The following is a 27,743-nucleotide window of genomic DNA, read 5'->3' on the forward strand; positions in this document are numbered from 1 at the left end:
ATCGTTTGCATAGTGAATAATGGTTTGTCGGTCGTGCTTCAAATGAATGTTATCATTTAGCGTGGGATTTAAATTGGTTCGTAATAAATTGAAGTTTTTTTATTTTTTATGTGCAATAGGAATGTTTATTTATAGATTTTGTTAATTTACATTATAATATATTTAGATCGATGTTTGTCACGTATGTGTAGACAATCCAATGATAAAATTGAATATACAGAATACCACTTTTATTGAGATATTTTTGCATATGTAATAAATAACATAAAGAGCTCACTAAAAATTATATTTCATACATATTATTTGGTAATCTACATTACATCTTGGACATATGATATTTTCTAGTGACGTTGATCTAGTCCAATGTATACGATTTTGATTCTCTTTGTTGCAAATATGAAATATTCTCCTTTTAATGAGAATTGTTGCAGTTGGAGTCATGGACTTGAACAGTTCCCTGTAATTTTTCATTTTGTGGAATTGATTGGTTACTTTCACTAATTTCTTTAGAATTTTTCCACCTCTACTGTCGTGCATAGTGATTAGAGCAACGACAGTCTGATACATTGCTTGTTAGTTTTCTTGTTTGCAAGATTTAATAAGTAGTTATAATCCTCTGTTTCTATCATGTTCTACGAAGAATAAATGCGTTCCAATAAGTAGTGAAGCATGGTTATTTTCTACTTCTACAGGATCTTCAGAATTGAAAGCCCAGCAGTTGTTATTGCTGGTAGTTTGTGTCATTGTTTGAAGATGTTTCTTCTATGTAAGAGTTGCTTTACGTTTGATTGTTGGTTTAGAGACTTGCACCTTGTAATGCCCCACTTGAGGTACGATTCAGTTTTAATTGAGTTTGTATGTTGAGTTGGTTGAGTGTTTGCCTGGAAATTGGTTGAGTTTTAAGGAATCTTAGAATTTCAGTCTTCGCCGAGGCGAAGAATAGTCTTCGCTGCGGTGACGTTGGCTTGAGTATGGTGTCAGCTCTACAACTTTTCGCCGGGGCAATGGAAGTTTCTTCGCCGCGATGATGAGCCAGTTGAAAAGTATAATGAGTTTCTAGAGAATGCTAGAGTTTTTACAGTGGCACAGGGTGAAGTCGAAGCCAGTCCATCAGCCATAACGAGTCAGTTATTATTCCATGCTTTTTCCTTATATGCTTTAATTGATTCTGGGGCTACCCATTCTTTTATTTCTCATGGGATGATCGAGAGATTAGGATTGAAACCTATTAGAGTGAGTCAACCTATTAAGATAGAGTTACTGATGGGGTGAGTGTGTTGACTTAGGAGATGTTATTAGGAGAGTCTGTAGTGATCCAGGGTCGAGAGTTAGCAGTTGATTTAATAGTTTTTGATATGTCTGACTTTGATGTGATATTAGGCATGGACTTCCTAAGGAGATATGGAGTAGAGATTGATTGTCGAAAAAAGAAAGAGAGATTTAATCTCGATAGTGGAGATAAATTTAGTTTTGGAGAGGGCCATCAGTTGAGTATGTTGATTAGTAGTGTAAAGGCAAGAAAGATGTTGAGGAAGGGGTATTCTGGTTATATTGTCCATGTAGTGCAGAGTGGTGAAGTTTCACAGCCAGAAATTCAGAGGGTGCCGGTAGTTCGAGAATTTTTAGATGTGTTTCCGGAAGACTTACCAAGTTTGCCACTAGAAAGAGAGGTTGAGTTTAGTATCGAACTAGCACCAGGAACAACACCCATATCTAAAGCCCCTTACCGAATGGCCCTAACAGAGCTTCAGGAATTAAAGAAGCAACTCCAAGAGCTTTTAGATAAAGGTTTTATCCGACCGAGTCATTCTCTCTAGGGAGCTCCAATTCTATTTGTTAAGAAGAAGGACGGGTCACTACGGATGTGTATTGATTATAGAGAGCTGAATAAGGTGACAGTGAAGAATAAGTACCCGCTACCTCGAATAGATGATTTGTTTGATCAGTTGAAGGGAGCAGCAGTATTCTCCAAGATTGATTTGAGGTCAGGGTATCATCAGGTAAGAGTGGCCGAGCAGGATATAGCTAAGACTGCTTTTCGTACAAGGTATCGGCATTATGAGTTTGTAGTGATGCCGTTTGGCTTGACTAATGCCCCAGCGGTTTTTATGGATTTGATGAACAGAGTATTCCATGACTGTTTAGATCAGTTTATAGTGGTGTTCATTGATGATATTCTAGTTTACTTTAAATCGAGAGAAGAGCATGAGGAACATTTGAGAATAGTGCTACAACGATTAAGGCAAAAACAGTTGTATGCTAAATTTTCCAAGTGTGAGTTTTGGCTCGATCAAGTAATATTTTTGGGCCATACAGTGTCTAAGGAAGGGATTTCAGTAGACCCAAGTAAGGTGAAGGCAATCCTTGAGTGGCAAAGGCCAAAGACAGTAAAAGAGGTCAGAAGTTTCTTAGGCCTGGCAGGTTATTACAGACGCTTTGTTGAAGGGTTCGCCCAGTTGGCTAAACCATTGACAACTCTTACTAAACAAAAGACTATTTTTGCATGGTCAGAAGCTTGTGAGGAATGTTTCCAAGAGTTGAAGAAGAGGTTAACATCAGCTCCAGTATTAGTGTTACCGCAAGAAGGGGTAGATTATGACATTTATACGGATGCCTCATTGTAAGGACTTGGGGCGATGTTAATGTACTTAGGTAGGGTAATAGCTTATGCCTCTCGGCAATTGAAAGAATATGAGACAAGATACCCTACGCATGATTTAGAGTTGGCAACTGTGGTTTTTGCTTTGAAGATTTGGAAGCATTATCTTTATGGTGCCAAGAGTAACATCTACACTGATCATAAGAGTTTAAAGTACTTCTTCACTCAAAAGGAGCTGAATATGAGACAGAGAAGGTGGTTAGAGTTAGTGAAGGATTATGAATGTGAGATCAAGTACCAACCGGGGAAAGCCAATGTAGTAGCTGATGCCTTGAGTAGAAAAGCCTATTTATCCCGGCTCACCAAGCAGAAAGAGCTAATAGAAGAGTTATGTAGAGAACAGATTGAAGTGGTTCCGGGAAGGATTGCCAGGTTAGAGATCCAGTCTACTTTATTAGAGGAAGTTAAAGAGAAACAAGTGGCCGATGAGTGGTGTCAGAGAGTACTGCAGCAACTGTTTGAGGGCAAGACAATGGAGTTCCACTTAGTTGATGGTGTTTTCTACTTTAGAAATCGGTTGTGCATTCCTCCGAATAATGAATTGAGAAAGAGAATTCTTTTAGAGGCTCATGACACACCGTACACTGCTCATCCTGGAGTAACCAAGATGTACCAAGATGTAAAGAAAGGCTACTGGTAGCCAAGTATGAAGAAAGATATAGTAGAGTTTATAGCTAGATGTCTGACGTGTCAACAGGTGAAAGCAGAACACCAAAGGCCATCAGGATTACTTCAGCCACTTAGTATTCCGGAATGGAAATGGGAGAGTATTTCAATGGATTTTATTACAGGTCTCCCTAGAGTACAGAAAGGTTATAATGCTATTTGGGTGATTGTGGATAGATTATCTAAGTCTGCCCATTTCCTTCCAATAAAGGAGAGTACCACCTCGAATCAGTTGGCTCAAATTTATGTGAAAGAGATAGTCAAGTTACATGGTGTGCCTAAGATTATAGTGTCAGACAGGAATTCAAGATTTGTCTCAGCTTTCTAGACTAGTTTACAGAGAAATTTGGGTACCTGTTTGGCATTCAGTACTGCCTATCATCCTCAGACGGATGGCCAAATAGAGAGAACAAATCAGGTGCTTGAGGATATGTTGAGAGCCTGTTGTATGGATTATAGAATGTCATGGCATGAAATGTTACCGTTGGTGGAGTTTGCCTACAATAACAGTTATCAGTCTACAATTAAGATGGCGCCTTACGAGGCTTTGTATGGTAGACGATGTAGATCTCCACTACATTGGGATGAGATAGGTGAAAAAGATGAGTTGAGTACCGCTCTTGGGCCAGAGATGACTCAGAAAATGATAGAGGATGTAAGATTAATCAGAAAAAGAATGAAGCAAGCCCAAGATCGACATAAAAGTTATGCCAATTTAAAGAGAAAAGAAGTGGAATTTCAAGTGGGTGATAAAGTGTTCTTGAGAGTTTCGCTTTACAAGCGAGTGATGCACTTCGGGAACAAAGGGAAGTTAGCACCAAGATTTATAGGTCCATTTGAGATATTGCAACGAGTGGGTAAAGTTGCCTACATATTGGCACTTCCACCTAGTATGGACAAGGTGCATGATGTTTTGCATGTCTCAATGCTACGGAAGTATGTAAGTGATCCCTCCCATATCCTGAGTGTAGAGGACGTTGAGTTAGCAGAGAACCTTGTGTATGAGGAACGTACAGTACATATTCTAGATCGAAGGATTAAAGAACTCCGGAACAAGAGTATTCTGCTAGTGAAGATCCTTTGGAGGAATCACAAGGTAGAAGAAGCGACATGGGAGGTAGAACAAGACATGCAGAATCACTTCCCGGAGTTATTCGTGTGAATTTCGGGGACGAAATTCTTTTAAGAGGGGGAGAATTGTAACGGCCCACTTGAGGTATGATTCAGTTTTAATTGAGTTTGTATGTTGAGTTGGTTGAGTGTTTGCCTGGAAATTGGTTGAGTTTTGAGGAATCTTAGAATTTCAGTCTTCGCCGCGGTGACGTTGGCTTGAGTAAGGCGGTGTCGGCTTTATAACTTTTCGTCGGGGCAATGGAAGTTTCTTCGTCTCAGCGACGAGCCAGTTGAAAAGTTTAATAAGTTTCTAGAGAATTCTTTCTTTTGGGGCACAATGACCATTCTACCCCTAATTAGCAGGAAAAGTGGTGAGTAAAATGGAAGGAAATTTCATGGAGAATAGGTTAGTGTGGGGGTGTAAATGTAATGAATCAAAGGATATAGATGGACTTTCCAAGAAAGAACAAGGGCAAAATGGGAAAGGAAGGTTATAATATGAGCTAAAAAGGGTTAAGTGAAATAAACCCTTCAGTTTCATCCATTTCCACCGCCATTCTCATTCTCTACTTTCCACCGCCATTCTCATTCTCTACTTCCTTTCATTTTTCCTTTCAATTTTCCCAAGATTTCTAAGGAGTTTAAGAGAGCTTTTGGGTAATTTTAGTAAAAATTTCATCTCAAGCATCCTAAGTTGAAGAGAGAAGACAAGACAACAAGGGGAAGGAAAAGTGGTAGAGAAGTCACTTTTTCACAAGGTAAGTAAATCCAATCAAGTTGAGGTTTAAATAAGCTTTTGAGTAGAGATTGAGTAGAGATGTATGCATGTATAAGTATGCAATATGCTTGATGAGAAATTGAGTTGAGATGAGTAGCTATTTTGTGGTTGTGGATACACTTCATTTATGAGAAGTGTTTTAATGTGTATTGAGAAGTGGAAATTGAGATGAAGTTTTGGGAGATGTTGTGTAAACCTATTTGGAAGTGTTTTCTTTGACAGGGATTATGGTTATATGAGGGAGTTTTCTCCCATTTTGGATGGCTAGAGAATGAAGTAGAGTAGTAATTATAGTAGAGTTTTTGTATGCACATGAGTTGTTTGATGAAATGCCTAAAAGAGGTATGAGTATGAATAGTTAACCTTAATTCTTGCAACATTGCATATTGGCATTTCCTACTTGCATTAGTGAGCGTAAAGCATCCATGTGCATAAGTTGTGCCTTGAATAATAGCTTGAGATAGAGTAGAGACTTTTGAGTATAAGCTACACTTTGAGTAGTAGTTTGAGAAAGAGTAGAGAATGTTAAGAATAAGCAACTCTAATAGTAAAGATTAGAAAAGAGCATAGAGTAGGTTATGTGATGGGGAACCCGTGAGTAATGGGTAGAGTATTCCCGCATGTACGCTGCAATGAGAGAGCGGCATGAGTATGAGAGAGAGAAGTGGTGTGCCCGTGAGAGTGCATGCGGATGAGGGCTATACCTGAGAGTACCCGAGAGAGAGATTATTTACTCACATGGCCAAGGGTTCCGAATCCATGCATAATCGAGTCCGATCGGCTAGAATGAGGAGAAGTCACGTAGAGCGGGAGCGAGTCCTGGCCGTGCCTCCGGTAAGATGAGGCCATGACTACTAAAGAGAGTAATAGAAAAGAGTTATGAGAAAGAGAAAATAGAGAGAAGTATAAGAGAGAGAGAGAGTAAGCGAGAATTTTAAGGAAAGAATTAGAGAGAGAAAGTTACGGGGATAGATGAGTAGAGGATTTACTTACTGAGCATTAGTTGTGCTCACCCCGTTGTTTTTTTCATGTTTTTGCAGGATCTAGGTGAGGACATAGTCGGATGGGCATCGGCGAGTGAAGGGAAATGGCTACATTGTCCACCTTGTTTTGATCCTTTGTACATGATACAACTTTTTATATAAAAGAATGTATATGTTTAATAAAAGAAAATTTGGGCCCAACCTTTTTATGCTATTTTATATGTATTTTATTATGTATATGTTTTATGAGTATTTGAGTAGAAAGCGGCTATTACACACCTGTAAATTGTAAGTTAAATAATGGTTTTCAAACATAAGTTAAAAAAAAAAAAAAAAAAAAGTGCTTTCCAATACAGATCCACCAAAAAAAAAAAAAAAAAAAAAGTGTAAATAATAGTTTCAAATAGTTGGCAATCATAATATCATTACTTGTATGACGAACAAGTTAACAATAAAAAAGTGTGAAAAATATGGTTCGGTTAAACATCCATTCTAACATGTGTTTTGGTTTTTATATATTAGAAAGTTGTTAACAACTAAAGACACAAGTGATTCGGCATCATCCGTGTAAAACCCCTCCCCAGTCAGGTACCCTCTGAATATCCTTCAATGAGAATTCAGAGAATTCATGTCTAGGAAACAAGTTGTATTTAGAAAACCTGTGCAAGAATAATAATAATGTCCAAAACATTACTATAAGATGTACCATAGGATCAAAATTTGTACCTTCGAAAATAAAAATAAAAATAAAAACTTGAATTCATTTAAGCATCAATCAATCAAAACATATTAATGCCATTTTCATTCATATGGTGGAAGCTTTAAAAAGGTGTTTCAAAAACATTTGTCATTTACATTATTTACATCAAGATAAAACATTAGAATGACAATAAATTATCTCCCCTCACGCATAGCCTTGCTGTCTCTAGCATCCTTCGGTTTTGAATTATCTATAAAACATTCAACCATGAAAGGGTGAGCGCTAATTGCTCAGTAAGGAATGATCCATTTAATACCAAGTATGTTATTTGACATTCATTCACATACCACATGTCTTTTGCAACTAAGTATGGTTCCTTTTCTTTACTAACTCATATACTTTTCATCATCTTCCCCATCGTCATATAAACCATCAAATGTACACATATAAATAAATATGTAAACATAGTGCACACACATCACATGTCATGACGTAACATCTAAATATCATCTAACATGAGTACAAATCATCTCATAATGTAAATAACATCATAACTCATGTAATGCAACTAAATGCATATGAATCATCCAACGTCTAGCCGATTGAACTTTTTTTAGCGTCTTAAGCACTTCATATCATCTAGCCTCAAATTCATCTAAAGCTCATATCATCGGGAGGCATGCTTATGTGTTATTTAGCATCTAAAGCATATATTCATCTTTCTTCATCTAGCCTCAAATTCATCCAGAGGTCATATTATCGGGAGGCGTGCTTATGTGTTATTTAGCATCTAAAGCATAAATTCATCTTTCCTCAATCAGAATATGAGGATATGCTTATGCGTTAATTAGCATCTAAAGCATATATTCATCTTTCCTCTCATCTAGCCTCAAATTCACCTAGAGCTCATATCATCGAGAGGCGTGCTTACGCGTTATTTAGCATCTAAAACATATATTCATCTTTCCTTAACCAGTATACAAGGGTATGCTTACGCGTTTTCCATCCTGTCTATATGCATCTCTAACATTTTATGGCATGTAAATACATGTTTTAGTGAGCTTAATACTTTTGATTCATCTATGAATTATCAATCTATTTACATTACCTCTTACTCACATTGATCATCTTGAAACATATATTACATTGCATCTTCATGCTGTTTCATAACATTAATCATGAATTCGCATCCATGACCATGTATATCTTTCAAAGATCATCTAACTAATAGGTAAACATTAGTACATGGCTTAATTACAACAATACATTAATAATCAATTCATAATCATAAGAATTAATCATGTTAAATCTTAAACTTTAATAACCAGAAGTTTATTCTTCATGCCATTTTCCATCCATTTCTCAAACGAATTGGCTCTTGGCCTAAACATAAAGGTTATAGTGGATATGTCTTAACTTTCTAATGCTTCAAGAGTCATCTCATTGTGATTTTTATAACTCAAGTTATGGTCAAAATACTGAAGCATGTTTAACATAACCCCTAAAATTACCAAATCCGAATTTTTCATATTAAACCATGCCATATCAACTTCTATTGACAATTAACAAATATGTCAACTTATGGATCAATTAAACCTCCCCTTAATAGTCTTTAACATCTTAAAGGAAGCGTAAAACCTCATTCCCATGATCATCCATCATTGCTATAGCATTGTAAGTTAATGCAAACAACACATCAACACTTCTAATAGCAACCATTCAACACCATGTGGCCTCCAACACTATAAGTTTTGCCACAATCAACATCAATACTTCATTTTCTTCAATTAAACATAGAAACTCATAAAACATAAATGGCAATAACTTCATATATAATGAATTCAAGGTAATAAATAACATTAATAAGTTCAACTACACTTGCCATCAACTAATTCTATGCCTTAAAGCCTTAGTTTAAGGTTTCATTAAAATCTACAAACCCTAGCATAATCCCTAAAGTCATGGGAGGTTCTTCCTTACCTTCTTAAAGAATTCCCTCACCAATTCCTTTGCCTCTATCTTCTTTTACACCTTAATCCTGCATATATAACATTATACCTCAACATCTACCTCAAATCTTCAAATGACATCAAAACTAGGGTTTTTAATCCTTACCTTTAACCTCTCAATTTGAAGATCCAATGCTTCTATCTTGTTTTCCTTGAAAAATTATGCAAAACTCCTTTAAAACTTAGAGAGAGAAAGCTTGTTTCATGGAGGATTTGAGAGAAAATGGAAGAAAGGTTGAAGAAATGATATCTCCCTTGGCTTGAACGAATTTCCTCTCATTTATAAGAAAATATTTCATTGATTTTCCAAAATTATGCTATTAGCCGAATTATTTTAATTGTATAACTCATAAGTCCTTAATTCTTCATATAAGGGCATTTTGGTCATTTGATACTAAACATAATTATTACTTAATTATTGCCATTAAATGCAATTAAGTCTACTCATCCTTCACTTTTGCAATGCTTATCCATAGGAAAAATGACTATTTTGCCCCTAATACCCTTTTATGGATAAATGATTCACACTGTTCCAAATGAATTGACTATTTTGCCCTTATATTTTCTGCTTTTAAAATAAAATTAACATTTAAAGGACTATTTTGAGTTGGGAACATACCTTTTACATCTTGGGTATTACATTTCCTCCCCCCTTACAATAATTTCGTGCCCGAAATTATAGAAATAGCTCCCAGTATTGACTTTTCACATTTTTCTCCATTTCCCAAGTAGCTTCTTCTATCTTGTGATTCCTCCAAAGCACTTTTACTAGTGGAATTTGCTTGTTTATGAGCTCTTTTACCTTTCTGGTCAAGGATTTGAAATGGGCGTTGCTCATAAGCTAAATTATCCTATAATTCCACTAACATACTTATGCAACAAAGAGACGTGGAAAACATTATGGACTCTTTTCGTGCTCATTGGTAGCGCAAGTCTATAAACTACTTTGCCTACCCTTTCCAATACTTCAGAGGGTCCAATGTAACATGGAGCGAGCTTGCCCTTCTTTCCAAACCTCATAATATGTTTATAAGGCGTGACTTTTACAAAAACCTTGTCGCCCACTTGGAATTCCATTTCTTTTCTTTTTAGGTCGGCATAACTCTTCTATCGATCTTGGGCCTGCTTCATTCTTTCTCTGATGCTTTGACTTTACTTGCTTACATGTTATACATCTGGCAACATAATTGGCAATGTCTTTCTTCATACCTAGCCACCAGTAAGTTTTCTTTACATCTTGACACATCTTTAGACTCCTAAGGTGGGCTGTATAAAGTGTATCATGTGCCTCACTAAAGATTTTATTCCTTAGTTCTTCATCTTGAGGTACACATACTCTATATCTAAACATCAATACCGCATTGACCATTTTAAAATCCATCTCTTTACCCTATGTCATCCGTTGGCAAATCAACTTGTAGGTATCATCTTTAACCTGTTTCATGTTGATCTCCTCCACTAAAGTAGACTTGATCTCCATCTGGGCTAATCCTCCTATCATCACAATTTCAATTCCTTCTTAGAGGATCTCTTGCTATAACCATCCTTGTACTGTAATATGAGATAAAAAGACTTTTCTACTAAAGGCATCTACTATTGCATTAGCTGTCCGTGGGTGGTATCTGATGTCAAAGTCATAGTATGTCACTAATTGTAACCATCTCCTCTATTTCATATTCAACTCTTTCTGGGTGAAGTAATACTTTAAACTCTTGTGGTCAGTGTATATGTTGCATTTCACTCCATACAGGTAGTGTCAACATATTTTTATAGCAAAAACCACTACTACTAATTCCAAGTCATGGGTAGGATATCTGCTCTCATAGTCTTTCAACAGTTTAGAGGCATAAGCAATGAATTTCCCTTGCTACATCAACATTGCTCCCAAACCATTATGGGAGCCACCTACATAAATATCATAACCAATGCCCTCTTCTGATAGTGTAAGGACTAGAGCTGTAGTTAGCCTCTTCTTCAACTCTTGAAAGCTATGCTCACATGCCTCTGTCTATTCAAATGGAACTTTTTTCTTGGTGAGAGTTGCAAGTGGTCTACCTATCTTTGCAAAGCCTTCCACAAACTTCTTGTAGTGCTTTGCTAAGCCCAAAAAACTTCTAACCTGATGGTATCCTAACCTTAGATCAATTTTAGAAAACACTACCTCTCAACTGGTTGAACAAATCAACTATCTTGGGCAATGGGTACTTATTCTTTACCATTACATTATTCAGTTCATGGTAATCTATACACATCCTAATGAACCCATCCATCTTTTTCACAAATAGAATTGGAGCACCCCATGAGGAATGACTTGGCCTGATAAAGCCCTTGTCTAACAACTCTTGTAAATGTTTCTTTAATTCTTGGAGCTTAGTTGGGGCCATGCGATAGGGAGCCTTTGAAATAGGGGTCGTACTTGGGACTAGTTCTATACTAAACTCTACTTCCCTCTGTGGAGGTAAACGTGGAAATTCATCTGGAAACACATCAATGAATTCCTTTACCTTAGGTATCTCATGTACACTTGGGCTCGGACTCTTTCTCTTATTTACTACATGTGCAATGTACACAAAACACCCATTTTTCAACATCTTCCCAGCTTTTGCTGCATTAATCATCATGCTAGTTGGATACCCTTCTCCAAAAACGAAGTTGTCCCCATGGTCTAGATTAGGCTTGACTTTTTTTTTTTCTTGCGACAGTCTATCTCTGCTCCATATCTACTAAGAAAGTCCATCCCGAGAATGATGTCAAAGTCTAGCATATTGAAGACAATCAAACCTACCATCATATCTCGGCCTCTAATAGTCACTAACTCCCCCATTAAGACTTCATTGGTCATTACAGCCTCACCATCAAGCAATTCAATCATAATGGCTTGTTATACTCTAATAAACATTAACCCCAATCTCTTAATAATACCATAAGAGATGAAGGAATGTGTAGCACCAGAATCAATCAAGGCATACAAGGGAGTATCATGGAATAATAACTGGCCCATGACTATTGAAGGGTTGGCACATGCCTGCATTTGGGCCACATTATATACCTTGGCTGTCGTGCCTCCAACTATGAGTATTGAGGCTGTAGAACCAATAGGACAATCTCTAGCAATATGACCTGGTTGGTGACATATGAAACAAACATTGGTCCTTACCAAACATTCCCTCTATATCTCTTCCGACATTTCTTATAGTAACATATCTCATCTTGCCTCTTTTGGTGCTTTTTCTTCATGCCCTTTTTGTTAACTTTAGATGGGACTCCTTTCTTGCCTTTACCTTTATTGTCTTTATCAATAACTTGTTCTACACTACTAGACTATCCAATCTAGAGAGGACTGCTTGCCACTATTGAGGGAAGAGTTAATCTGGTCTCCTTCCTCAAGTACACCTTTGCTCTAATGGCTCTTGTGAGTGCTTCACTATACATTTGAGAGGGCTGATGACCCGACATAACATCTTTGGCAATAGTGGGATGAAGTTTGCCCACAAATATCTCTACTCATGTATGTGGTGTACTGACCAGTGTGGGTGCAAACATAGCCAAGGAGTTGAACTTGATTAAGTACTCTTTAACCGTCATATTTCCTTGTTGCAAACTAATAAACTCTTGTAGCTTAAAGGATATCATGTATGCCATTCGGTATTGCTCCTCAAATAGTTCCTTGAACCCTGACCAAGTGAGAGTGGTGCTATCTTGAGTCTGCTTCATAAGCTCCCACCATGTCATAGCATCTCTTCTCAATAGGTACATAGCATACCGGATCTTCTCCTGGTCTGCCATAGGAAATAGAGCAGTAGCTTTCACCATCAACTTGATCCATTGTTCCACTACTACCGTATCATTAGTGCTGCTAAATTCTGGAGGTTGATGTGTACTTGAGAGGTCGTAAATCGGTTCAATTTGCTTCGGAGGAACCATTGCTTCTAGGGTGTTGATCCCTACTTCTTAGCTCGGTACCACATTGGTCATCGCTGTCGTCACCAGAGTAGTTGTACTTTCTAGTGGGGCTCTCCTTAAAGCTTTATTAATAGCCTCCTGGATCATACACTCCAATGTTGAAATATCTAAACCCAAAGTGCTTGAAGTAGCAGCTACTAAGTTAAGAGCTTCAGGCGCAGTTGGAACATCTTGTGCATTCAAAGCATCACTATGACCTAGATCCGTTCTCCTTGTTTTTCTCATATTTATTCCCTTTCATAGTCACACACGTAAGGTTAATCATCTAAATCAATCTTTACCTAAAATGAGGTAAACATACTTACAACGATTGGACGACTGGAGCAGCGAAACTTTACATGAGGAATATTGTCATCAATTCTCATGAATGCATGACTCCATAATAGAAAACATCTTAAAACACCTTTTAAAATAATGAAATACTTGTTCTGATACCAAATGTAAAACCCCTCCCTAGTCAGGTACCCTCTGAATATCCCTCAATGAGAATCTAGAGAATTCATATCTGGGAAAGGAGTTGTATTTAGAAAACCTATGCAAGAATAATAATAATGTCCAAAACATTACTATAAGATGTACCGCAGGATCAAAATTTGTACCTTCAAAAATAAAAATAAGAATAAAAACTTGAATTCATTTGGGCATCAATCAATCAAAACATATTAATGCCATTTTCATTCATATGGTGGAAGCTTTAAAAAGGTGTTTCAAAAACATTTGTTATTTACATTATTTACATCAAGATAAAATATCAGGATGACAATAAATTATCTCCCCTCACGCATAGCCTTTTTGTCTCCAGCATCCTTCGGTTTTGAATTACCTGTAAAACATTCAACCATGAAAGGGTGAGCGCTAATTGCTCAGTAAGGAATGATCCATTTAATACCAAGTATGTTATTTGACATTCATTCACAGACCACATGTCTTTTGCAACTAAGTATGGTTCCTTTTCTTTACTAACTCATATACTTTTCATCATCTTCCCCATGGTCATATAAAACATCAAGTGTACACATACAAATAAATATGTAAACATAGTGCACACACATCACATGTCATGACGTAACATCTAAATATCATCCAACATGAGTACAAACCATCTCATAATGTAAATAACACCATAACTCATGTAATGCAACTAAATACATATGAATCATCCAACGTCTAGCTGATCGAACTTTTCTTAGCGTCTTAAGCACTTAATAACATCTAGCCTCAAATTCATCTAGAGCTCATATCATCAGGAGGCATGCTTATGCATTATTTAGCATCTAAAGCATATATTCATCTTTCTTCATCTAGCCTCAAATTCTTCCAGAGGTCATATCATTGGGAGGCGTGCTTACACGTTATTTAGCATCTAAAGCATATATTCATCTTTCCTCAATTGGAATACGAGGATATGCTTACGCGTTAATTAGCATCTAAAGCATATATTCATCTTTCCTCTCATGTAGCCTCAAATTCATCTAGAGCTCATACCATCGAGAGGCGTGCTTACGCGTTATTTAGCATCTAAAGCATATATTCATCTTTCCTCAACCGGTATACGAGGATATGCTTACACGTTTTCCATCCTGTCTATATGCATCTCTAACATTTTATGGCATGTAAATACATGTTTTAGTGAGCTTAATACTTTTTATTCATCTATGGATTATCAATCCATTTACATTACCTCTTGCTCACATTGATCCACTTGAATCATATATTACATTGCATCTTCATGCCGTTTCATAACATTAATCATGCATTCGCATCCATGACCATGTATATCTTTCAAATATCATCTAACTAATGGATAAACATTAGTACATGGCTTAATTACAACAATACATTAATAATCAATTCATAATTATAAGAATTAATCATGTTAAATCTTAAACTTTAATAACCAGACGTTTATTCTTTAGGCTATTTTCCATCCATTGCTCAAACGAATTGGCTCTTGGCCTAAACATAAAGGTTATAGGGATATGTCTTAACTTTATAATGCTTGAAGACTCATCTCATTTTGATTTTTATAACTCAAGTTATGGTCAAAATACTGAAGCATGTTTAACATAACCCTTAAAATTGCCGAATCCGAATTTTTCATATTAAACCATGCCATATCAACTTCTATTGACAATTAACAAATATGTCAAGTTATGGATCAATTAAACCTCCCCTTAGTAGTCTTCAACATCTTAAAGGAAGTGTAAAACCTCATTCCCTGTAACATCTACTGAAAACTAGTCCAATGCATGCATGAATACAATATAAAATTGGGCCCAAAGTTTCTTTTCATTAATAATACATATGTCTTTTATACACAAATAGTACTGTTTACAAAAATGCATTTTAAAAGACGAATTAGGGGAACAGTGTAGCTAATCCTCTTCGCTTGCCGCGCCCCTTCCGACTGCTTCATCACCTAGGACCTGCATCCACAAAGGAAAATAACGGGTGAGCACAAATAATGCTCAGTAAGTAAACCCTCTAACTGTCTGTCCCCGTGTTAACTCTTAATTCTTTCTTATTTTATTTCTGTTTCAAATCATCAGGGCCTCATCTTACCGGAGGTACGACCGGATGGCGTTCACACAGCACCATCTCACTCTCTATGGCTATCGGATGGAATTCACACAGTACCAACCCTTTCTTTGACTACCGAGTGAGGCACACAAGCACCAACTCGGTTCCTCCTAACTACCGTGGAGATCACCTAGCACCACCAGTTCCTCATGAATTTTGGGTAATGATCACCAAGCATTTACCCGTCTCTAGTCACTATCGGGTGATGATCACAAAGCATCAACCCGCTTCTACTAGCCATTGATGATGACACCAAAGCATCAACCCACTTATCTAATAACTAATCGGAAGTGATCACAAAGCATCTACCCCATTTCTATTACTCATTGGGTGACGATCACAAAGCATCGACCCATCTCTAAGGGCTATTCGGATGATGATCACAAGCATCAATCCGACCCATAGCGGTCGGGTGATGATCACAAAGCATCATCCCACTATACTACTCTTCTAATTCATTCTATTGTGTATTCTCAATGCCTCTTACCCTTAGAGTAGTTGTACCCACCAAGCTTTCTACTCATAGGGTATTTGCACACACATTTCTCTTACCCTTTCTTAGGTCACTTCTCCATGTACAACTAGTGCCTATGGATGGTTCAACTTCATCAATGCACTTATGATATGCCAACATGCAATGTTGCAAATTAAGGTTCATTACTCACACTCAAACCTCTATTAGGCATTTCATCAAACAACTCATGTGCACTATAAAACCTATTATAGCCATGATCAAACTTTTCTTAACCATCCAAAATGGGAAAACCCCTTCACAAAGCCATGAAAACCTGTCAACAAGACACTTCCAAAAAGGGTTTCATACCACCCCCCAAATCCCTCAACTACCTTGTCAACCCAACAACCCATTTCTCATATTTGCAAGGTATTAACATGCACAAGCATAGAAATCTCCATTTAATACTCCATACATGGCATATTACATGCACATCACATCCATACATCATTTCTATCATACCCTATCAAGAAATTTCATGAATCTCAACTTGGGTTGGTTTTACTACCTTTTATGGAGAGACTTCACAATCCTCCTTTCACTTGATTAGCTTGACCTTCTTCTCTACCTTAACCAAAAGAATAAAAACTCTCAAACTCCAATATAAACCAAAACTCACCAATCACACAACTTAAGAGAATCCTTACCTTAGAGCCTTAGTTTCTTTTCTACCTCAAATCACTTCAAAAATCCCTTGGAACCTTGATCAAAAAAGAGAAGTTGAGAGGAGTGAGATGGAGAGATGCGTTTGAGAAGAAGAAATGAGGGTTTTCTTTGATTCTAATTCCTTTTAATAAATATAAACACAATCATTCCCATTTTGCCCTTACTCTTCTTTGGGAATTCCATCTATTCCTTTGATTCTACAACTCACCCCCCAAACAACATATTCTCCATGAAAAATCCTTACAATAACTCCCCACTTTTCCTGCTAATTAGGGGTAAAGGTCAAATTGCCCTTAGGGAAGAAAATGTCTAAAGCTCAACCAACATGAAAATCGGCCCGCGCCGCGGCGAAGAAACTTATGTCGCCGCGGCGAAACCGTCCAGAGAGTTTCCGGTGGTTTCAACACATCTTCGCCGCGGCGAAGATTCTTCTTCGCCCCGGCGAAGCTCGGCATACTACACTTCTTCCATTTTTAACCCATTTCAAGGCAATTAATCCACACAACACTCATACTAATGAAAATCAAACAATATTACCAAAAACAACTCAAATGAGGGCGAAAGAGGAAACAATAACAATGTACCTCAAGCGGGGCATTACATTCCCATGATTATCCATCATTGCTATAACATTGTAAGTTAATGCAAACAACACATCAACACTTCTAATAGTAACCATTCAACACCATGTGGCCTCCAATAGTACAAGTTTTGCCACAATCAACATCAATACTTCATTTTCTTCAATCAAACATAGCAACTCATAAAACATAAATGGCAATAACTTCATGTATAATGAATTCAAGGCAATAAATAACATTTATGAGTTCAACTACACTTGCCATCAATTAATTCTATGCCTTAAAGCCTTAATTTAAGGTTTCATTAAAATCTACAAACCCTAGAATAATCCCTAAAGTCATGGGAGGTTCTTCCTTATCTTCTTGAAGAATTCCCCCACCGAGTCCTTTGCCTTTATCTTCTTTTACACCTTAATCCTACATATATAACATTATACCTCAACATCGATCTACCTCAAATCTTCAAATCACATCAAAACTAGGGCTTTTAATCCTTACCTTAAACCTTTCAATTTGAAGATCCAAGGCTCCTATCTTGTTTTCCTTGAAAAATTATGCAAAACTCCTTTAAAACTTAGAGAGAGAAAGCTTGTTTCATGGAAGATTTGAGAGAAAATGGAAGAAAGGTTGAAGAAATGATATCTCCCTTGGCTTGAACGAATTTCCTCTCATTTATAGGAAAATATTTCATTAATTTTCCAAAATTATGCTATTAGCCGAATTATTTTAATTGTATAACTCATAAGTCCTTAATTCTTCATATAAGGGCATTTTGGTCATTTGGCACTAAATATAATTATTACTTAATTATTTCCATTAAATGCAATTAAGCCTACTCATCCTTCACTTTTGCAATGCTTATCCATAGGAAAACTGACTATTTTGCCCCTAATACCATATTATGGATAAATGATTCATACCGTTCCAAATGAATTGACTATTTTGCCCTTAGTTAGATTTTATGCTTTTTAACATAAAATTAACATTTAAAGGACTATTTTGAGTTGGGAACATACACTTGACATCTTGGGTATTACAATCCGTTTCAATTGTTGGGAGTCAACATACAGTTTTCTCTATGACTAACAAAACAATGAAATTAACAGATTAACAAAACATAATGATATTAGTAAAACTTACATTAATCGTATTGCTTGAAGAGTGGTGTTGTTATTATGAATTGCTTTTACAATGATTCATTGCAATATTTGTGATGGTAATTGTAACAGGTTTGTGGGTTGTGTTTTTGTTCTTTTGTAAGGAATCATGCTGTTCTAGTGGTGTTTTTTTCGGTGTAAGTATATTGAAATTATAGAGTTGTTATGGTGTTAGTGGTTTATATAATTTTTGTGTCGATATTGGATAGCAAACAGTTTTTGTGTGTTTGGATTTGGTAGATATTATCGTGTTAATTATTAATGGGAATTAGCGTTGTTATTTTCGAAACTCGTTTTTAGTATTCTTCTAAATTAATGATGGTATTTTTATTTGGTTGAACATTAATTATTGGATTTTGTTATATATATAAGATATCATTCTTTCATTTTTTTGTTCTACCAAGAAAAATTGATTATTCTATTCAGCAGATATAACTTTTTTGTTCATAATCATTTAATGTTAAGTATTAATTTATCTTAAGTGTAAACGGTTTGCAATCATCTATATCTCTACATAGGTATATTAAGTATTTGATACATTCGATTAATATGAATCTTTTTAAATTCATGTAAGTTAATGTATTGGATGATATTTTATGCATCGTACATGAATTATGTGCATATCTTATGCAAGTGTCTGATTCTCCGAAAGCTCTATGAGATAATTGGGAAACTGGTCAAATGAAAGAGGGTGCCTCTCTTGTAAGAAGATGGGAGGATCTGGACATTGATTTATTAGTGAAAATCTTTCTATGTTTTGATGTTTTGGAGTTGACCTTAGGCATTGCTGTAATTCATGGCGTTCAGCTTGCCATGATCCTCTGCTTTGGAAAACTCTTTATTTGTCAATGTTGAGATCAAATTTTATCAAAATCCCGTTAGAGCCATATGTTTTCGTGGATGAGTGTTCTGATAAGGCATTGACTCATTTATTGAAAATTTTGTTGAGTCTCAGTCGGGGACAGATAAGAGCCTTGATTTTTCACTTCAATTTGTATGCGGGGGATGAACAATTTACTTATATTGCTAAAAGGTAATTTTTTTATGTTTTTGTTTAAAACCTTGTTGAAAGGTAATTTTGTTTTTTTATTTTCACTGTTTATTGATTGAGTCTTTGGCATTGCCTTTGGTACCAGTGATCATCACCTTTAATTTTCTTTTTGGTACAATGAATTGGGAAGTAACGCACTATATATTGTTGTCTATAGGTGTCCTCATCTGAGGCGTCTCGTTATGCCAGCTTGGAATAGAATAAAGAAGGATGTAATTTGCAAGGCCATTCATACATGGAGATTTATCAAATCCTTGACAATGCCTAGTATAGTAAATCCGCCTTATCTTATAAAGGAAATAGCCATAAATTGCAAGAACTTCAAAGAACTAAAGATCATGGGTCCTTTTGATGTTCTCTTTGCTTCTATGATAGTCAAATTTCTTCCAAAGTTGAAGGTTTTGAGCTTGAGATGCTCAACGATAATTAAGGATGCCCTATTGCTTATATTGGATGACCTACCAAATCTGGAAGTCCTTAACATATCGCATAGTCTTCTTATAGAAGGTTCACTTCTTTCTCCAGTGATACCCGAATTTTTTTTTAAAAAGCTAGATAAAATTATCTTGGAAAAGGCTGCTCGGTTACGTGAGTTCTTAACATGTATCAAGCACTCGTGCATCATGTGCCAGCGTACTCAAAGTGATGAAGGCTTTATGAGGTGGTACAAGTATGAGGAAGGTCTATGGAAAATGGATGAGGCGACGTCTCTTGCTCTTTGATTAGGACGTTGTAGAGATTGTAATTTAAATATTCTGTTTTGCTTGTATGTAATATATAGATAATATGTTGTTGAATAAGCATATATAGAATTGGTCTGTTGTGTTTTAGGTTGTCATGCTCTTAAGGCTTTTGTTTTAGGTTGTCAACACTGTCAAACTTGCACAATGATCTTTTCTTATGGGAAAAGTATTATCTGTCTGCATAATTATGTACACATGTTAAAATTTTACTTTTGCATAGTTATGTACACATGTTAAAATTTTACTTTCTGTTGTTTCAAATTTATCTTTCGTTGTTCATTAATGTTATTTCAAAATGAAGTAGTTTCAAACTAATACGCAATTTAGTATTTTATATATTTCAATTCATGTTATTTATTTTGTAATTCTTATTATGAAATTCATTTCTATTGTCAGGTTTAGTATTTGATAGTGAGATTTTGAAGGAATCTTTGAGTCTCGCTTCTTTTATAGTTTAATGATAAGTAATAGTGAATCGTTCGGCTGAAGTGGTAATATTAAAGTTTTACTGTGTACTGTCGTTTTGCCTTTGTAAAATTCGTAAATGATGAAAAACGTTGTCGTTTAAAATGTTGTTGATACTTAGAGAAAACAGTGGAATTAATAGGTCATATAATTTTTATACCTCAATTGTCGTGCATAGTGATTAGAGCAACGGGGAGTTGATACACTGCTTATTGGTCATCTTGTTTGCAAGCTGCAATGAGTAGTTGTAATCCTCTATTTCTATCATGTTCCATGAAGAACAAATGTGTTCCAAACAGTAGCGAAGCATATTTATTATCTGCTTCTGCAAGAATCTTCAAAATGGAAAGACTTGCTGTTGTTATTGTTGGTAGTTTGTATCGTTGTTTGAAGATGTTTCTTCTATGTAAGACTTCCTTTAAGTTTGTTTGTTCATTTAGAGATTTACATCTATAATTTGTAAGATAAATAATGGTTTTCAAACACAAGATGTACAATAATAATAAAAAAAAAAGGTGTTTTCCAAACAAAAGATCCACAACAACAACAAAACAAGTGTAAATAATTGTTTCGAGAGTTGGTAATCATAATATCATTACCTGTAGGATCAAGAAATTAACTATTAAAAATTTTTAAGAAAACTGTAATAGAAAACTGTTAAGAACAAAACACACAAGTGATTCGGCATAATCAGTTTCAATTATTGGAAGTTGAAATACAGTTTTCTGTATGACTAAGGAAATTATTAAATGAACAAATTAAGGAAATAACAAACGTAAATCCACATTCCCTTGAAAACAAACACAATAAAATGTAATCGGTCTTCATGATAACATCGTTAACGAATAATTATCCATTCATATAAAAATTGGTACCTAGAAATGGAAACAACAAAAGTTAATTAATGTTCATATTAAAATTAATAGACTGACCGTTTGAAAGAAATACAATTAATCATTCAAATAAATTGACCAAACAAAAACGATCATTCAATGTAACAATTAACAAAAGACCAGACATATTGTTGTCACCAATCAACAAATAGCAATGATCCACAACTGAACACGCGCTCCTTTTATAACCCCCTTATTTAGACCTTCAAAATACCAACGCAATTAAATACGAATTCAATACGAAGAGAGTTATCCAATATCAATACAATGCAATAAGTAATAGCAATCCAATACACTTGTATACTTGTTATTAATTCACATATTTGGAATGCCAATGCAATGCACCTGTATTATTATTAATTATTAATTATAGATGACGGAATAAATACCAACCCAGCATGTCAAGATAAAGCAATTTGACTGTCCAATGTGTCAAAATTGAGCAATTCTAGATCTTCCAAAATGTGCCACATGGAGAACAATCCGCATGGGTATTCATGATGAACAACCAGCATGGGTATTCATGAATCTTGATTCTTTACTTCAATTTCTATGTAGGGGACGAACAATTTATTTATATTACTGAAAGGGTTTTTTTTTTTGATGTTTCTGTTTAAAACCTTGTGGAAAGGTGATTTTTTTATTCTCGCTGTTTATTGACCGAATTTTTTCAATTGTCTTTGGTACTAGTGATCATCATTTTCAACTTTTTTTTTTTTGCATAGTGAACTGGGAAGTAATCTACCATATATTGTTGTTTTCAGATGTCTGCGGCTGAGGCAGCTTGTAATGCCAGCCTGGAACATAATAAAAAAGGACGTAATCTGTAAGGCCATTCATAGATAGAGATGTCTTGAATCTCTGACAATGCCTATTATAGCAAATTCCCCTTATCTTATAGAGGAAATAGTCCTAAATTGCAAGAACTTCAGTGAACTGAAGGTCATGGGTCCTTTTGACGTTCTTTTTGCTTTTACGATAGCCAGATTTCTTCTAAATTTGAAGGTTTTGAGCTTGAAATGTTCAATGATAGTTAAGGATACCCTATTGCTTATACTGGATGATGTACCAAACCTGGAAATCCTCAGCATATCACATTTTCTTCTTATAGAAGGTCTACTGCTTCCTCCATCGTTGCCCAAAAAAATTATTAAGAAGTTTTTAATATGTATTGAGTCCTTGTGCATCATGTGCCAGTGTACCTGAAGTGATGAAGGCTTTTTGAGGTGGTACAAGTATGAGGAAGGCTTATGGAAAATGGATGAGATGAAGTCTCTTGCTCTTTGATTAGAACAGTGTAGAGACTATAATTTATTTGTCAAAAACTACAGCATATGTACTTCTTCTTTACATGTTGTATTGCTTGTATATAATATCTACATTATATGTTCTTGAATAGGCATTTATAGAATTGGTCCATTGGGTTTTAGGTTGTCATCCTCCTAATGCTTTTGTCTTGGCTTGTCAACATTTTAATACTTGCATGATGATCTTCTCCCATTAGAAAAGCATCATCTATTTGCATGATTTTGTACATATGGTCAAATTTCACTTCCTGTTACTCTAAGTTGATCTTCTATTGTTGATCAATACACAATCAGTGTTTTATCTATCATTTACGTTGTTAGAATTAAATTACAAGGATTTCTCTATTTTTGATTTATCATATTTATATATCTACATTTTTTCCACCTTGAATTGCAAATAATATTTGTGATTCATGTTATTTTATCTAGGGAATTGTTATTGCTTATGTTATTGAATTTGAAATTCTATTGGTTCTGTAAACATTAGTGTCAAATTCATTTGTATTGTGAGATTAAGTATTTGATAGTGAGGTTTTGAAGGAATATTTCATTTTCCTTCCTTTATAGTTTTATATTAAGTCACACTGATATTACTCGGCTGAAATGGTAATATTGATGTTTCACAGTGCGCTGTCATTTTGGCTTTGTAAAATTCGCAAGCAATAAAAAACGTTGTCGTTTAACATGTTGTAGATATTTAATTACTTGAAGTAAATTTTGGGATTTAGGTTTTCTCTGTCATTTCCAGCATTAAGAGCATTTGTCCCAGTTTGTTTGTTGCATTTTCTACATCCGTGTTTTATTGTTGACTGAAACGGAGAAAAGTAAGTACATTTTCTTTAGCTATAGTGACAATGTCGTTTTCTATTTTACATTGGTCTAATTAATTTGTCATCGATTTTAACTTTGATTAAAGTGCATGTATTCTTACATAGCTCTGAGATTCGTTATTATTGTTATAAGAAGTTGTTCTTAGATAGTTGTGCTGATAATTTATTGTATTCACGTCATTTATTTGTTTCTTTGGCAATTGTGTTGTAGATTATTCTGTCGGTCTTTTTACTGCTGAAATGGGTGTGTTTTTTTATTAGGATTTTGTTTGTTCTGCTTGGGTTGTTTATCTATTGTTCTGGTAGTCGTGTTGCGGATTATCTCATTAGTAAATTACGACTAAAGTTGGTGTTTTTCTCGTTATGATTCTGTTTATTATCTTATTGTGTTTAATATATATTATAATACTGTCATTGTTATATGAATCCATGTTATGAAATGCCAGTGGTATCTTATCTTGTTGTGTTTAGTATATATTGTAATACTGTCATTTATTTTTATTGTAGTAATGGCTCCAAAAAACTTGATGAAATTTATTTGAAGACTTGATTAAGAAGTACTATATAGAGCAGGATCAAGCAATGATTCCAAGTCAGAATCGTTAATGCTTGTATAGACTTCTGTTTTACCTGCATTAGTCTCCAATCCTGTGAAACCTAATTCTAGTTCCTGCCATGTTAAACTGACTGAAGAAGAAGATAATCAGTCAGAAGAAATTCCATTATGTCAATTGGTGAAGCAACAGAAAATTTGTAGCAACAAGGTCCTATATGAACTCTGAACGAAAATGGAAAAATCTTTGTAAAGAAGATCTAGACAGTAAAACTTTTGGCTTAGGGAAAGAGGTAATGTTTTTTCACTGTATCATATGAATATATACTTATGGCATGATAATGTTAAGCTGGTTTCATTGTTTTTTAAATAGGCTTATGAAGGTTTCTTAGAAATCAGAGAACGTTGGTTTGTTTCAGAAGACGTGGTTGCAGATTTGAATAAACAAAATGAAGATGTGATTGCCGAGGTTTGCAGATTGAAAGAACAGTTGAAAATATCAAAGGATGCGTTTGAAAATGTCAAAACCGAATTGAAACACTGTGAAGAATCATGTAGAAATGCTGAAGAGTCTTTTGCAAATGAGCGGTACCAAAAGGAAGTCTTTAAAAAGAAAAGTTATGAATTGTCTGAACAAAATAATAAGATTAAATCTTTAATTGAACAAGCTAAGAAAGATAAAGAAGAGGCTTATGATTCGGTGTCAGATATGTTTTTGACCACCAAAAAAGCTTGTGTCAAAGAATTTAAGGACAGATTCCCAAATGAAGATTCTAGTTTTTTAGAGACAACTGTGTTGAAAAATGAGGAGATGCCATCTAATTTTGATTATATTGATTGCAATGTTGTTGTACCTTTCTTTGGTCCATTTAATGGCACTTATATAAATATTTAAACCATTTGTTAAGCATTTTCATCGTATTCTGTCAAAATTTTGCTCACAAGTGTTTATAATCATGTTATTATCATGGACATGGATGTATTCAGTTGATGCTAATTTATGTGCACACGAAACAAAATCTCCAGTTTATGTAATGTCATTTCTGTAAATATTTAAACTTTTAATTGTAATATTAATGTTAAATATCTTGATGACACTTGTAACGCAATAATTTATAGATCAATTGCATGTGTAAAAACGATGTATTTATAATAGATCATACATTCAATGTAGTGTTTATCGTATCTGACAATAATAATATAAAACATATAAATATCTTTGTATCAAGTAAGTTATATTACTGTATTTATTTAAACATTTAATGTGACCTTTTCATATTCATATAAATATGTTTAATTTTTCACATCAATCTCTCGTAAACAATGTCTTATATTATATAAAATGTATCAATCCTTTCTGTTATAAACAATGAGTCATACAAGATAGAGAATATTAATCCCTACAGTTAAAGACTTTTTTGAAAACAATATTTGTCAATGTCTCCGCCTATTCATCTTCTTGCAGGGCTAGCAGAATCTTGATACCTCGTCTTGAAGTTACTCTTGATAGTGCCACGTACAATTGACCATGTGTAAAGACTTGATGGTTCATATACAATCCTACTGTTTTGAGTGATTGACCCTGGCTTTTGTTTATTGCAAAGACTATAAGATTGATTCAAATTGTGTAGCAACATAATTGGAATGCCAATTTTCAGATGCAATTCATGTTTGGGCATGCCGGAGCACATTAGAGAATTAAGAAATTTGGTGGGGTAGAGAATGTCATCATTGTTTGAGATACTTGCTGCTTTGCAAGTGCTGTCTGAGCTTAAATACATCTTTCCATCTGTTGGCAGACTCTGGGTGATATAGTCATTCAATCTATGTACTGTCTCATTTTTGGGTGTCGATATTGCTCTCTCTCTCTCTCTCTCTCTCTCTCTCTCTCTCTCTCTCTCTCTCTTTCTCTCTCACATATAATCAATATTATTTATCTGGGTGGATAAATCTAGAAAAACAGTGTTCATAATCGTTTCTTGATGACTGGCATGTTGATCAATTTTCAATTCTTCAAGTATTTGAATGTAACTTTCATCTTCTGCAACGTCCCATCCTTCTCCGATATTAAGTAACCATTTGTCAAAAGCCTTCAAGTTATCCAATTCTGTTGGGTTCACCAAGTTTGTCTTCAACCTCATGTTCTCTGTAAGTGTCAACATTGTTACATGTTTTCAAAGGGAAGATGATGATAAACAGGCCTGTATTATTTCATGTTTTTTCCCTTTTCGTATAACTAGTAGAATCTATCTGAAATCACCACCCAGGGCAATGGTGAGGCCTCCAAATATTTTATCTGCATTTGATTGATCTTTTTTAGACAAAATATCTTTCGGAGTTTTGTCAAGAGCTTTAAGGCAGTACTTGTTTGCCATGGGTGCTTCATCCCAAATGATCAAAGAAATAGTTTTGCCAATTGTGTCCCCTTTTTGATATCACATGTACTTTCCTCAGTGATATCTAAAGGAATTCGAAAATGTGAATGTACTGTTCTTCCACCGGATAACACCAATGTAGCAATTCTTGATGTAGCTATAGCCAATACAATTTTACCCTCAAATCTTAATTTGGCCATGATTGTTGACCATAGGAAGGTTTTGCCTATTCCACCATGTTCGTAAACAAAAAATGGTGTTCCACTTTGGTTGTTGACAGAATCAAGGATCAAATCATATACACGTCTCTGGCCATTGTTGAGACCCTTGTATAAATCACTGTGTACTGTTTTCATATTGTTGATATCATAATCTAATTCTTCAGCAATTAATCTATTCTGTGAATTCTTAAAAATGGAACAGTTTGGAATTGGCATTCCAAGGAAATCGGCCAAGGATTTTCCTCCCTTTTTCACGAGCTCATCAATCTCGAACAATGCATAATTGTGAATCTGTTCCTCAGTGCATCTCAATTTTGTCATCCACATTTTCTATTTAAGAATGTAGGGAATGCCTTCAGATAGGCGTTCTGCATTTGCTCTCCACAAGTCTCTTGGACTAACCACTTCATTATATACAAGAATAGTTACAAGGAGCTGTCTTAACTGTCTTCTGGTAGCCCACGTTGATGCTTCATCCAAGCAATCATTCCACTATTTATCATCATCGAGCAATCCTAATGCATCACATGCATCTTTGAATGTAGGGAATATTTCTCCATTGACAGTTCAAATATCTTCAAATGATGTTGCTCCTTTTACTAAGTTCAGGAGCATTCGCAACTAATATTTCTCACGACTACCTAGAAATGCAAAATACACCTTGCCAATACACCTTGATTTTTGTCGTAGGGACCATTGTCTTTCTGTGTCCTTCTATAATACTTTCTTTTTAGCTAGTATACTCGTAAAATAACAGTAAAACTCACTAAATATATATATAAATAAGAAAATATACATATAAACAAGTATAAAATAATGGGCCCATATTTAATTTTTCTTTATATACAAATCTTTACATAATATAATAAAGTCTCAAAATAGTAACTCGACAGTGTTGCCCAACCCTTCCGCTGCGTGATGTTCCAGGTGATCGCC

At 35.1% G+C, this 27,743-nt stretch overlaps 1 pseudogene; it reads left to right on the plus strand.

Annotated features, from left to right (window-relative positions):
* The first annotated feature begins 19,050 nt into the window (after positions 1 to 19,050).
* Positions 19,051 to 20,142, plus strand: LOC116126922 (annotated as a pseudogene).
* The last annotated feature ends 7,601 nt before the right edge of the window (positions 20,143 to 27,743 follow it).

Source organism: Pistacia vera, unplaced genomic scaffold (genome assembly GCF_008641045.1).
Source record: "Pistacia vera cultivar Batoury unplaced genomic scaffold, PisVer_v2 Contig1044, whole genome shotgun sequence".
In the NCBI taxonomy this organism is placed as follows: domain Eukaryota; kingdom Viridiplantae; phylum Streptophyta; class Magnoliopsida; order Sapindales; family Anacardiaceae; genus Pistacia; species Pistacia vera.